Source organism: Paralichthys olivaceus, chromosome 23 (assembly GCF_024713975.1).
Source record: "Paralichthys olivaceus isolate ysfri-2021 chromosome 23, ASM2471397v2, whole genome shotgun sequence".
Lineage (NCBI taxonomy): Eukaryota > Metazoa > Chordata > Actinopteri > Pleuronectiformes > Paralichthyidae > Paralichthys > Paralichthys olivaceus.
Genome location: NC_091115.1, coordinates 13,371,696 through 13,386,527, shown reverse-complemented (window position 1 = coordinate 13,386,527; position 14,832 = coordinate 13,371,696). Strand labels below are relative to the sequence as shown.

Here is a 14,832-nt window from a genome sequence, read left to right as displayed (position 1 = left end):
GAGAGAAGTGGAATCAGAGCAGTTTGCTTTCTGTTTAGTTTCAGACTCCACAGTGTCACCGCACAATCAGTACTAGAGGCAGATTTGATTCTGTCGTATACATTGAAGAATAGTGCGGGGAAACGCAAAGTCCATTTGACACGGCAGGTTCGAACTTTAAAAAAATACATCATGTGTTTATAAACTTGGGATAACATCACAACTAACTATTTCCTTAGCTTTTCTTTTTTGTCATATCAAACATGTAGCATATATAATATCATACCAGTATATTTACTGAAATTAACATATTTCGTTTGCTGAATCATAATTAATGGGAAGAAAACCAGGAATGTTTTTTGTCTGTGTGAAATGGTTTTGTGTCTGTGTGGGTTGTAATGTGGGGCAATAAAATGCCTCACATAACAACCCAAAATGCCCTTTTTCCATATTGTTTTGATAATAATTGAGGGAGTTTTTCCTCTCCAAAGTCGCCAAAGTGCTGCTCATAGTGGGAACTTGATGATTTTAAGGTTTTGACCTTCTATGTAAAGTGCCTTGAGATAATATAAAAAAAGCACAAAATGGAGTGGTGGTTGCATATAGTGATTTATTTTTACTCTCTGTAGTAAAAAAACTGTCTTCAAAAATACAAATAAATGAATAAATACTGGCATGTCTGTGTTTTTAGGCAACCTGCAGATAATAAAAATGAAGGAGTTGATTCATGAGCCATTATTTTACAGGAGAAAAAGCTCCAGACCCTTTGTGGTGGTTAATGACCATGTGAGGGAAGCAAAAACAGAATAAGACATGTAAAGTATGATTTGTGCAAAGACAAAGAAGGGAAGTGCATTTTATGTGCAGTATTTTTTCTTTATGAGGCGCAACATTTTCATCCCCCCACTCAGAAGTAATGTATGTTAACATCGCAGAAACATCGCACCACACTTGCAGGCCTAGAAGGCACATAAATAATGTCCTCTTTATTGTGAGTGTGAGTGTGGTCCCTGAATGCGTAAATTAAAGCCATGCAGTTGCATTCAAAACAAGGTCAAAACATACAGTAAATAAAAGACATAATGATGTTGCAGCACTATAACTGTTAAACAAGCCTGATGATCTGAATTGGATTGGACAGATCGTTACGTAGAAATCTGCAAACAGTTTCCCCAAAACGTTCTAACAAAGTTTGATCAGGGCATAAGGATGCAATAAGCAGGAAATTAAAATTAATCACACCACAAAGAGAACATGTGCACCTACCACACACACACACACACACACGTTCATCAACTATCACACATTCTGTCAAGAGCAACCAGCTGTCACCTTTGACCTTTTGATCTCTGAACACCCGTAAAGCCCTGACATCATTCATCGCTTTGCTCACAACAGGAAACGGCTTCTAATGTCGCCCTGGTGAAATATATGAAATGACCCTTTAGCAACCTGTAAACATTCATTTGAGTGAAACATCAGATGCATTGTGTTTCATCGTATTCAAGATACATATTGTCATTTTGCAGAGAGTTTGGGCTTTAGTTCCATATATGGCCTCTGTCATTGCTGTGTCCATTTTTAATAATGTAACTCTTCACATGGTCTTCTTTGGGCATGTGGGACAAAATGCAGGGAACAGCCATACTTCTCTTTTGGCTTCGGCCCTTCCTGTCTGCTGCGTCCATAAACGTCTGCAAACTTAAACTTTAAGGGGTTTGTTGACTTTACTCACATTTGATTCACATCTGACTGACCCCAGTGTGAAACGTTCTCATTAAGCTTGATGGCTATAACTACCTTCACAGTCTTAAGATTATTTATGAGCCTTATAAGGGAAATTACTTTAGGTCCAAATCAGAATTTAAGAGTCCCAGTGGGCTTGAGTTCTAGTTTCCATCCTTATAGGACTGCCCATGTCTCAGTAGCAGCAGGATGAGCAGACATCTTCTCAGTCACATCCTCCTGCTTGTCCTGGGGGACCTCAAATCATTCGAGACTGTCCTACTAATAAAAACAGATTTCATTATTTCATTATATGCCATGAAACAATGTATGTTTGGCGGGAGCAGTTATGAGACTTGTTCATCAGGTGCAATGGAGGAATAGGGTGATGATGAGCAAAGTCAGTGTTGGGAGGATGGATCGACAAAATGACAACTTTGCAACAGGAGACTGTTCTCTTCTCATTTACAACCATCGGTGAATGTTGTTTTCTTTTGTTTGTTAATGGAACCTTGTTGACGGAATGACCCTAAGCTCAAAGCCAGGGTTGGCAATCCTGGCTTTAATCCAGCTGGCTAAAAACTACACATTTGGTTGTTGAATTCAGGACAGGATGTGTCTGGAAAGCCTCTAAAGACATCCAGGAGACATCGATACCAGATGCGTCCAAAGGCAAATCTGCACTAGTCCCACATCGACAAAGCTCGCAACCATACCCTTAACTAATCACGTATTAAACCTAAACTTTAACAGGGCTTGGCTGCTTCAAAGTTGTCTGCGGTTTAGTGCGTATTGTGGAAGGCACAGCTGCAGAAAGAGAAACTCCGCAAACCGTGGTCAGACTTATAGTTCCCTCAGTTCCTGCAAACAGCTGCAGACAGACATTGACAGCTGTGTTATAGATTAGATAAAGAGCATTTCAAAGCCTCACTAAGAGCAGAGTTCAATTAAGTGGCACAGCACAAAGTGCAACACATCAGTGGCACGATGCCTGCGCGACATCATTTCCTCCCCTTTTTTCATTCTAAAGGTCTCATTCCTTGCCTGAAATTAGATGTGAGTGAGCTGGTGTGTGGTGACCTGGTGTGACTCTGTGAAAGCTGCTGTCATGAAGGATTCCCAACACGCCTTGTGTCCTAATGCCTGATCCCTTGGCCACTAAGTGGTGCGCTGCAAGAGGCTTAACTTCCCCTCAGTACCCATTGTTCAGCACGGCTGAGCGGGCTCTGGAGACTCTGCTCCACCTGTGGGACACTCATTGTAGGGCATTTGTTTGTGTGTGGTTGTGTGTATGAGCCCACAGGTGGGGACTGTAGGTGTCTGGGGCTTCCTTCTATTGCATTTTTTCTGTACATATGCTTTAGTTGGTGCGGATCCTGTTGCGATCCAAGGCAGAGTAGGGTTGTGACTGTAGGAGAGGGTTTTTGGCAATGAAACTGTTTGGACAATCCCCTGACCTCAATCTGTTGTAGGGCAGGACAGTGTATGTGTATTTGGATGAACAAGTATGTATGCTGGCTGCATTAATCTGTGTCAGACATCATCCCCAGAAACCCTGGGATTGCATCAAACATGCACGTGTGTGGGCCTAAGACATTTCACTGTTACATTTGGGCTGAACTCTAATTACTTACAACCTAAATCAAATACTCATCCTTAACTATGAGGTGGCATATTGGGCTAAACACATTAAAACCTGCAGTGCATAACTTCCTGAAACATTTATAACAAGAAAAAGCCCAAACTGTTCTTCCTACGTTTACAGATACTACATAGGCATCAGGCACATATGCATCACTACTGCAATATAACACCAGACTTAAAAATCCAGTATAAAACACAATACAAGGAGATTTACCTGGTGCTAATCAGCTTAATCAGCTGACTCCGTCTGCCAAGGGCTTGAATGTAATGGACAGTGTTGGTAAAGCTACTTGAAACATGCCGTGAGCTAAGCTACTAGTTACTCTACATTAAATAATGCTGCACTGCACTGAAGCTGTACCCTCAGAGAGAACAAGCGAGCTAAGCAACAACATGGCGTAATTTACTACATCACAAGCTACTATTTTGCATGATTTTTAAAAAAGTGAACTTACATTATGCCAAGTCAGTGCTCTCTGAGCCTAGTTTGACAACAAGTGCTTCTGAGGAAGTGCTTGTGTGGCTACACATAGGCTGGATGTCAACACTTTACAGATCACACACATACTTTTGTCTATGAGAATGGCAAAGCCCCAAGGACACTTTATATGTAAAAGCAATAAGCAAGTTTCAAGTTGTGCACCGATCGAAACTATTTTGTCAGTTTATATAATTTTTGCTTATTTTTTTAAGTTTTTTTGTAATTTGATACAATTTCATGACAAAAACCTCTAGTAACAATAACTCCACTGCAATTTAGGTTAATGAGTTTTATTTGCAGAGACATTTGATAGTGGATAGTGACAGTGATAACACTATGTAGATGTTTAGTAGTTCATGGTTGGCAGCTTAACCCTTCGGCCACCAGACCACCAACCGTAAAGAGTTTAAGAATGCTAACATTTTATAATCACCACTAAGTACAGCTCAGGTTATTTGGCAGAACCAGGAATCAATCAGGAACCAATGGTATTGGAGAATTTCAACTCTTGACCTGAGAGTGCTATAATAAAAGTCAGGGGATCTGTCAATTAATTAGACAAAATCACAAGGGGAACATGAATGTCCCATTAAGATTTTATGGAGAACCAATTATTGTTGAGGTATTCACTCAACACCACAAATGTCCATCACATGGTAGCGATAAAAGAAAGCTCAGAAGATCATCAGTGAGTTAATAAGATTCAGGGCAACAAATGTCCAAACCAAGTTTCATAGCAGTCCATCCTTTATTCAGGAACATCTATTTTAGTCTGGACCAAAGTCAACTGTGATAAACTGACATCACCATGGCTACAGATTTAACAGCAACATGTTCCTCCACAAACAGTGACGTGGTTACTCTGAATAATCCGACACCAACTTTCTACCAAAAAAGTCTCCCCAGTTTGACTGGGTTCCTTCTCACCAACATTCTGTTGCTGAGATGCAGCCCAACCAGTGTGATTCCTGCATTTACTACTTCCAAGAAAGTTTTTTGACCAAAACATGAATCTTCCACTCGGTGCATGTGAGTGGACTTGCATTTTAGTCTGATTTGTCTGGTTGCCATATTTAATGATTAATCACAACATCCCTTTGTGAACCATTGTAAAATTAATGATATTTCTTGTGGAGATCTGTCTGCCTGAGAAACTGGTGTTGCAATTTTTTCTTACTTAAGATAAACATGAGGTTTTATGACCAAAACTGGGGCACTCAAACTGTGAGAGAATCAGGCAAGGTATTATTTAGAGTGACCGGGTTATGGCTCTACTTGAACAAGGACTAAAATAACATTATGTCAGAGAGTTATGGGAACAGGAGTGCTATGGAGAGGATCTCTGTCTCTCTGTTGAAGCGGAGCGCTCACATTTCCGACCTTGTGCCGCAAGAGCGTGTGATGAGACGTGGAAAAAGACTAGAACATTACACACTGCAAAAAACACCTCTGTGTTTATCTTTTTTTTTTTTCCAAATCCTGTTCTTAAGCTGTTAAGATTTTAAAAACAATAAGCACAAAAAGGAATGATTCCACAGAGGGCAAAAAAACATCATAACAAGCTGAAGCCATGGAGGAAAGAGCCCTGTAAAAATAGTTTACAGTATGTAATGTAATGTTTCAAGGCAATCTCAGATCTTAGATATCTCAGTCCTCTGGCTTTTTGCGTGATTGTGAAAATATGAGTGATAACCATCAAATTCCCCATGTAACATAAAGTAGCAGCCATTACTAATGAAATGTAAAGTCATCAGTGCTGTCAGATGGTTTAGTGTTGAGGTAACTTCCTTTTTGGAAATATAAAAATTTGTTTTTTGGTTGGTCCACCCGCCCACGACTGTGATTCAGACTGAAATGGCTATTGGATGGACTATTGGGTTGACTGCAGATATCCAAGGCACTTAGATGAGGATTAATCCACTTATAAATAACTTAACCTCCTGTGGCAAATAACTGACTAACTGTATTTTGCACAATCCAGTCTCTGGTGCTTAAAGTATTTTTTATATTTTTGTTTCCTATTTTTATATTTTTATTTTTATACTTGCACTAATACACCACAGCAAATTCACTGTATGTGTAAACCTGCTTGGCAACAATATCCAATTCTGATTCTAATCACTGGATGTAATTCAATTTGCTTCAAATATTAATGTTCCCCTTGTGATCAATTGAAAACAAATCTTGTGCCATCATCAGGTCAACTACTTCATCTCCCCACATGCCTGCAAAATAATCACATTTCCATCGCACAAAAAACAGATGTTTGATATCGAAACCATGCAGCATCTAACAAGCAAGTACGCAAATCTTTGCACTGATCCAATGCCATGTCGTTCACCCAGATTAAACTGCAATTTCCTTTTCTGGGAATCACTGTTGCGTCTCATGTTCGGGCATTGTAGTTGCACTGTTCTGCCATTTAGAGCGGCAAGGAAGAAATTACGTTACCGCTAAAGGTCTCCTATTTGCCAATAAGTACATTTCAACAGGGACGTGTACCATATGCTCGACCTCAGTTTGACGGGTGGAACTGGTGTTGCAAATTATGACACTAGCAACGTCGTGCAGTATTTCTTTTTCAAAGGGTTTAACCTAAGCCAGGCTATAAAAGAGTGATACCAACCATCACTTCTATACAGGTTTACTGACAAGCATTTTTTCAAAGCAGCATATCAACAAAAAGGATGTGAATATCAGTAATATACAAGATATCCTCACTGACATCTTTTGAGGATAGAAAATAAAACCTCAACCATGATGCCCAAGTCTGTTAAGTGAACTTCTGAACCCTCCGACATGACAATGCCTTCAGGCTTCGAGAGGGATTTTATCTGATCAGTCATGGCCCTTTGTAACACAAGCAAGAGTGTCAGCACTGAAGGCAGGTGGCAGAGCGCACTTCAGCTTGTCTTACATGTGTTCTGTTTATTGGTATGTAGTTTTGCTATTATTTTTTCTAGATGTATGTGGTTGACATTAAATGCCTTCATACTGCTCCTGTGTTGTCATCCAAGTGTCCGTAAGTAAGTTACTGCTGCAGTTCTCCCTGATCTTGTGAGTAAAGACACTACTTTCCATTAGAAGTAAAGACTCAAACACTTCACCCACCCCCCCATCGGCATAGTGATGACTAGATAATGGGTGAATTTTCATTTGTGGGTGAACTATCCCTTTAAAGATTCACAATGGCATGTAACCCCAGAAAGATGACTGCTGCAGGCTTGCATTAAAAATCAGGAATTTGATTTCCCCCCCCCCCAGTGGAGTTTGGAACATTAGATCTAATCAACTTTCAGTAGCTCTGCCATGCATACGCATACTCAGCCATGCATACACATACTCAATCAGACATGGGTCACGTTATATTTTGAAATGCAGATGCACACTTTTTTTTTTTTTTTTTTATCCCTGTCAGACCCAGCAACTGAGCCCACCTTGAACTCTTTGCCAGATTAAACAAAAGTGTTCACTTTGTATACTCAGAGGATTTGAAAGCATAATATGACCCTGGCTATTCAACACATGTGAGATTGTGGATGGGCATGAATCACCAGCTGACAAGACTACACAAATGGACACGGGTCAGCTTTTCTTAACAACAAACACGGCACAGACAAACACCCTTTACTAAAATAGAAAGCTGTCACATTAATTTCATCCTCAGGAAGCTCTTAATGGCTCAGGGGAGGTAAGAGAAGGGTTAAGAGTGGAACAAACAAAGGCTCCTTTGTTTTGACTCATTCCTTTGAATGAACGCTTTCAGTAACACATTTGGTTGGATGTGCCCATAGACATCCATTCACCTCACTGGAGTCAGATCCAGTGGCATAACTGATCACTGGGTTTTAGGACAATAACGGTGGCCGAGTTACTGTTTAGACGCAGGGCATAATAAAATGTTCATTAAACACGACAGATGGAAAACAAGGGGTTATCAGATATATGGTGACCTTGGTGAACTGGTTTAAATAAACGGCAAGTTGAGAGGAGGATGTAACAACGGATGTGAGGACATGTCGGCAAGTTGAAGGTAGCAACAGAATCTGAAGGAAAATTATAGAGCAGAATGAAGATGCATGTGAATTCAGAAAACAGAGTCGAAACGTCATGAACATTATCTACTTAACTATTAACATTAGGCGATAGATTTACATTTTTCTTTTGGATCTAGTGCATAAGATTGTGCGTTATGGTCAAAAAACTATATCAAGACAGACATTTTAATGAGTTGATACTGATAATTATTACAATAAATGTCACATCATTATTATTACTTTAAAAAAAAAGCTCATGAGTGAAGATCATGGTTTTAAACTCTTCTTTATAAGCTATGATTATTACTTTAATAATATATTATATATATGTGTGTTACACTAATATTAATAATATTATCAACACTACAGTAGAGATTGGCACAAGAAAAGATTTCTATTGGTTCATTAAATGTTTGTGTTTGTAAGTCTCAAATAACCTGGTTTACAACATGTGAGGCTGAAGGACATGATGTGTTGCATGTACTTCAGCAATAGGAGTGTAGGTGTTCATCTGCAAAGTTTCAAAATAAAGACTTGCCCTTTCAAAATTCAAGTTTTAACAGTCCAGAACTTTTTTCCATTGTACGTTCATATAATGCAGCGATTTGAATTTTATTTTAAGCCGATCAAAACATTCTTCAAGGCTTCAAAACCTCAGCAAAACGTTTTTGTAATTATTACACTTAATGCTTTTAAACACAGTTTCAAACTTTCTGTTTTTTAGTTTTTTACCCCAGTCTCTTTGGAAGCCCCCCCCAACCATCCATTTATACAGTTCATGAATTCATGATTGCATGTGGCAGTTTTTTTATTCCTCTCAGACCAGACTTTGTTTGAAAACAACGCTTCATTACTTGGAGATTTGTGGTCGTTAACCTCCAATAAACCGATTTCATCTGTCTTTTTTATGTAAAAGAAAAACAATATTCGGTCGTTGTTGAGTCCTGTTATTTTTGCTGTTCTGTCCATTTAAACTCGACTTGACATTTCACAAGTGCAGCACAAAGGCAGATTTTGTCTACCTAATGTGTGTGTCTCCTCCAATGAGAAACGCTTGTAGAGGAAATGACGTGACTTATGGATTCGGTGTGTTTTGTTTTTCGCCCACTTGATCTCTGTCTCTTGCACATACGTTGCCCCAGTGGGTGGCCAGAGCAGCGTTTAACTCCAGATGTTCTCGCTACAGGCCGGCTCAGCGCTGACCCCACACCTTGGGAAATTTCACCTGCCAATCATCGCGGAGGAAAGCACTTTCCCATTTCCTCCTCTTCCTCTTTTCTTATTCCCTGATGACTGTAACATGGGCTCAACCTCTGCCATGTACACAGGCCTCTCATTGTGGCCCAATTAAATGTCTCCATGTGGGATGACTTCTCTCAACCGCTGCCAAAGTCAATACCGATGTTACTGTAGCTCCAAAACCTCTTAAGTCTTGAAGCATTTAATTTCTCTCTTGATAAAACATTTGGCTACACCTCTGTTTTTCCTCTGCCTTCAAATGTCAGGGCCGTCTGCCAGAACTCACACTCTGTGACATGCTGATAAAGCTAAAAACACATTACAGGCAAAATACACTTCACTGTCAGAAACAAACAAAGTTTTATTGCGGGCTGTGAATTTTGACATGAGGTCGCTTCTGTTTTCTGATCCTGGGACAGTTTCTGATATTGACCGTAGCCTATTAAAAGCTTACATTAATGACACTTATACGAACACTTAATATGCTAAGGATAAAATTAGAAACAGGTATGCATATATCTGATTCTTGTGCTGTATGGCCTTGTAAACTTAATTTGTACATTTTATTGTGTCCCAGATTTATATGTGTACATGTCTGCAGACTCCGATGGACCTTAAAGCTAATTTAATAAGATTGTATCTGTTTTGCAGCACACTGGTTGCTTTGTCCCACTAATCACGTGGATTCACAGCATGGCTCGGCATACATATATTTAAAAAAAAAAAAAAAAAAAATCATTGCAGAACATACCTATTTATGGAAAACCAGAACTCCCTCGGACCATATTAGGACCTGTATCTTGCTGGTAGTTTTAAAAATGTGGATCCTTCAAAGCTGTATTTGGTGGAATGTCTGATGCTGAACAAAGCATGTCCTGGCCCTCCTGTTTAATCCCTGGAAAGTCAGAGCTTTCGGCACGAGAGCCGGGACTAAATATATGTTTGACAGGGCTCCCACACACCAAGATCATCCCTGAGTGTTTGTAGGTTTAAAGAAATTTCATTACAAGAATATATATTAGAAATAAATAGATCTTCCCACATATTTTTTTTAATTGTTTGTATTAATAACTGAATGCTTTAATTTCCTGCATTTTTGTAAAGCTTCTGATGCTGCTTGTCATATATTCATTATTGAAACCACATTTTAATTCACTAGATCCATATTTCTGTTTGGATCTGCACCAAAATCCTGGGTCCCACCCCCTAATACAGATCCACACCAAACCCTAACCTTTACCTCATCCTTCCACTGAGTTTCCTGTTAATCCATCAAGTGGTGTTTATTGTAATCAGACACAGATGAAACCAGAACCTCCTTGGTGGAGGTATTAATGATTCTGGGTCAAAATACAGCCAATTAAATTCAGATGATATTGAGCTTCACAGTTGTCACCGGCCTCCGCCTGTTTGTTCCATAGGTAACTTGACTTGAGATTAAATAATACAACATTCACACTCGACTTGCAGCAATTCTCACCAGCACTGAACGCAGCATTTCACTGCCCCTCCAGGAAGGAAAATATGTCGAATATGTTGAAAATGGCCAAACTCCGGCCAGAACAACAATGAGCGCCTTCGACAGGTGCCAAATCTCGCCGCCTCCTCTGATCCACGTTGTGATCCTGCCATCTGTAAACACTCGTGACCTGTGACCTTGAGACTCCCAGCAGGCTCTCTGACTGTATGAAAACACTCCCCAAATAGATTTCAGTGCCTTAGTTCAAGACCTGGAGGGGCTCTCACGCACCGCTTGGCACGAACATCGCTGTGTCCAGGATACAGCAAATCCAACCCCCCCTCCTCCTCACAAGTATCAACACAGGCTTGAGAAGAAAAACCTCTTGAAGTTCAACAAGTCTTCTTTAGGCCCACGTCTGTCAGGTCGGTGTTGTCCAACACTGAAAGAATCCTATTTCCCCCATAATCCACCGTCTTTTCTCACTTGTCAAGCATGCAACAGGGATATAAGTCGAGACTCTAACACCCTGGACAAGTAGCTATGCCAGTAGGCTCATGTATTATGGGGTGGGGTGGGAAATGCTAAAGCGTGGAATTTACTAGCAACAGATCTTTTCCTTTTCGGGTAACATAGCTGACGGACTTGGAATGTAAAATAATGTTCGTGGATGTTAATTCTTTTAGCAGCCAATAAAAAAACAAAACAACATTACTGTACAAAAATGTCTGGGATGTTTATTTGAGATTTTGCCCTTAATTTATTCTGATCTAATGTTACTAGTGTCAATAAAGGCATGAGTTACAGCAGCCCCTCTATTTGCACACATGCAATCAGGCCTGGCTGCTCTCACAGTCACCTTTGCCATGTTCACCTCCTAATACTGTCTGGAGCTGTGCGTTCTGTGACATCACAGATTAGACACGTTGGCGATGTCTGCACTTTTAGCTCTGGCTGTAAGAGGGACAGCCAAAGAGCCGAAGGGAAACAGGAGAGCATGTGCAAAGAGGACACGCTACCATGGCAATTTTTAGAATAAAATTAGGACTAGATTCTATTACACCCATATAAAGCATTGGCTCGTGTGCATAGTTTAAACTAATGAACGTTGGCAAAAGTACAGAAGTAAAAACTCCAGCTACTCTCTTTCAGTAATTACTCTCTTACTCAATCTCAATAAGAAAGTTCCAGTCCACCCGAGGGTTACATTTCTATCATTTACAGAAATTTGCCTAAATCACTTTAAATGTAAGCACACATTCAGGCAGTGTTGCTGATCTGCTCTCCTCTGCAGCCTGACAAGTGGTAAGCTCCTCTTAGAATAGGAGATTACTGCCTCAAATCCCAGCTCTGCATGTATGTACATCTCCTTAAGTCAGATTTACCTCTGTGTAAAACCCCTGGGTCATTAGAGACGCCACATTCTGCTGTTCCCTCCAGCCACTTCCCCTCAGCTGCCTTTAAAATAATAACAAATCAAACGCCGCCCTGTACCTGTGTGAGTGAAAAGGCTTAAGTAGTTGTGTTTTGTCCGATCACACCTCCAGGCGAGAGGAAACAATCTGGAGAGGAGTTGATGGGGTTACTTGGAGGCAGAGCGGGGTGATGGCTAATCATGCCAGGTCTAATTGATGTTGTCACATTTTGTGACAAGCTTTGGGGGGAGATAATCAGCTGTACATGACCTCATGACTTGAGCTGGAGTGTGAAGGGTGCCCTGACTTGGCTGAGATCCCTGCACAGCTTTGTGCCTGTCATTGTTAAAAAGCAATGAAATGTGGCCAGGTAAAAACTTCAGAAAGCATTGAACTCCTTTATGAACAGAACAGGTTCGTCCTCATTAGTTTAAACTATGCTTTTTTTCTTTTTCGTATATTTTTACCGATGCATGTTGTGATAGGTTGTGTGCAATATCTTTGTTATCTCTATCTTATTGCACTGTAGCACAACAGAGACAACAGTTCTGGTGTCGGTCAGAATACAATCCTACTTTTGAGTTTTCTGCACACACAGTGGAAACCATTCTAGTGCCAGTTTTTTTCCACCCTCTTGTGACACCCTTTCAGTTACTACTACGCAAGAACATTAGGGAGACTTTTAAAATCCGTCTGTGAGAATGCAGGTTAACATGAACCTGTCTGTTTATTCTCACAATAAAGAACAAGGGGTAGAATGGCCTTGTCTCTCACGAGCAAAGTGCATGATGAGGATGAGGAAGATGAGGCTTAGGATCGTCTGTAGTTACCGGTTGTGGTTGTGTTTAATTATTTTGTTGTTACATTTCTAATATGTTCCTGAACATTGATGCTTTCATAGCTTTAGCATTAGGTTTACTTTTCGTTTTGTTGACTCAAAATATGGGGCGAGACATGATGGTCATTGAGAGAACTTCAGGTTTACCTCTGTGTTTTCAGTCTTTCGTGGCTGGTTCACTTCTTACCGAGATAAATCGCCATGGTAACCTACGCGGAACCACTTACTTACTCCGGTGCAGGTTAAGTTCGTGATAACAGATCAAAACTGTCAGTCGCTCAACCACTGACCAATCAGATCACCAGAAAAACCAGTTGTTGATATACAGGATCCTGATGGGGACATAAGACTTTACAATAAAGTTAGGGATCGCAGAGAGCATCAAATGTTGAGTGAAGTCGTTTTGCTGCTCCAGACTTTCCATGTGTCCACTCTGGTTTTAAAACAGAACCTCTTATAAATGGAGGGAGAGATTATCACACCACATAAATACATAATAAATATTATCGCTCCATTTTTTCCTGACAGTGTTGATGCTTTCTCTGTCTTGTTCACTGCAGCTCACATAAAAACATAAGGAGACGATAAATGAAACTGAAAGCTAAACCATCTGATGTATTTTATTAGAAAAATGATCCATGCACTCAATATTTCCATTGATTATAAATAAACATTAGTTTCTGATTGATCTCATCAGACATTCATTAATTCTCTCTGTTGGGAAGCAGAAAGAGTCTGACATTACTTAACTTTTGTTAAACATCAGCAAAATGCAAAAAGTCCTCAGTAGTAAACCTACTGATAAATTCTAATTTTATCCTCCTGCCTGGCTTCAAATTCCAAAACATATTTTGTGTGTTTATTTGCTATTGTACTCATGTACATGTGAACATAATGTTTAAATTTAACTTTGGTTGAATGTCACTGCAGCTGTATTTACTGGCAGGTATCAGCGTTTCTAACTCAGACAGCTGATTAACAGCCTTATATAGTTTATCCAGGCCGGTCTGGCCTCCTGGTGTCACACCTTACCACATAGAGATTTATGTTAATTATTATGATGGTTATTATTGTATTATAGGGTATAAAATAATAATTATATGATGTATTATAATATTATTATTTGTTATGGTGAGAGGTACAGTATTATATCACATCATATCATATTGGTTTATTATTCCTATTATAATGATGTTTATATTACATCATATATTTATAATAACTATAGTATTAACACCACCTTTCCTCTCTCTCTGCCCCACACACCTTACACAATAACTCTTATAACATCATAATTATATATTTCAACTGCTTTTTTTCCCTTTATGTGATCTCATTATATACGTATTTCTATATGTCTTATCTATCTTGTATGTCACTGGCTCAGTGATCCTTGATAAGAAAATAAGTCAAAGTTGGTTGCTACAGGCCCCCTGGAAACATCTGGACTTGGTGTCACATGTTTGGCCGATGACCAACGATGAAGGATGAATGCAAACACAACAAACGTTGTCTCTAGATCACACTGGGCGACTAAGTTAGCAGCAGGCCTCTTATTAGTGTTCAAAGGCAGATTTTATCTTTAAAATCAGTTGATGAAAACAAATACTTACCAGTCCTCCTCTTCATTATGGTTTGAAAAAAACAAAAACACAAGTGCAGCATCCCTTTTTTTCAGTCCTGTAGCCATTTCACTGACACTGGGATGTCTTTATTCCTTAAGATCAGTCCATTTTAAACAACACTGTGGAATCTGTTTTAAAAAGTCTTCACCATTGCTTTGTCTGTTCCTCGGGACGACGCATACCTCGTGGTAACCCAGGACATGTGTTGCTGTCAGGCAAGCGGTCCTCTGTTATGTATCACTCCTCCGACTGAAAGCTTTATTGTCGCCGTTTTCTGGTTGGCAGAGTTTTTCCTTACACACACACATGCACACACGTCTCGGTGCTTCGCAGTAACCCCTGAGGAATTTGACAATGACGATTCGTACCTCTGTCAATCACAGTGCACAT

General features: G+C 39.8%; 1 long non-coding RNA gene across 1 annotated transcript in view; it reads left to right on the top strand.

Annotated features, from left to right (window-relative positions):
• The window catches only part of LOC109632885 (uncharacterized), a 51,593-nt gene that overhangs the window by 17,502 nt on the left and 19,259 nt on the right, over nucleotides 1-14,832 (top strand). The gene's annotated exons all lie outside the window — the stretch shown is intronic.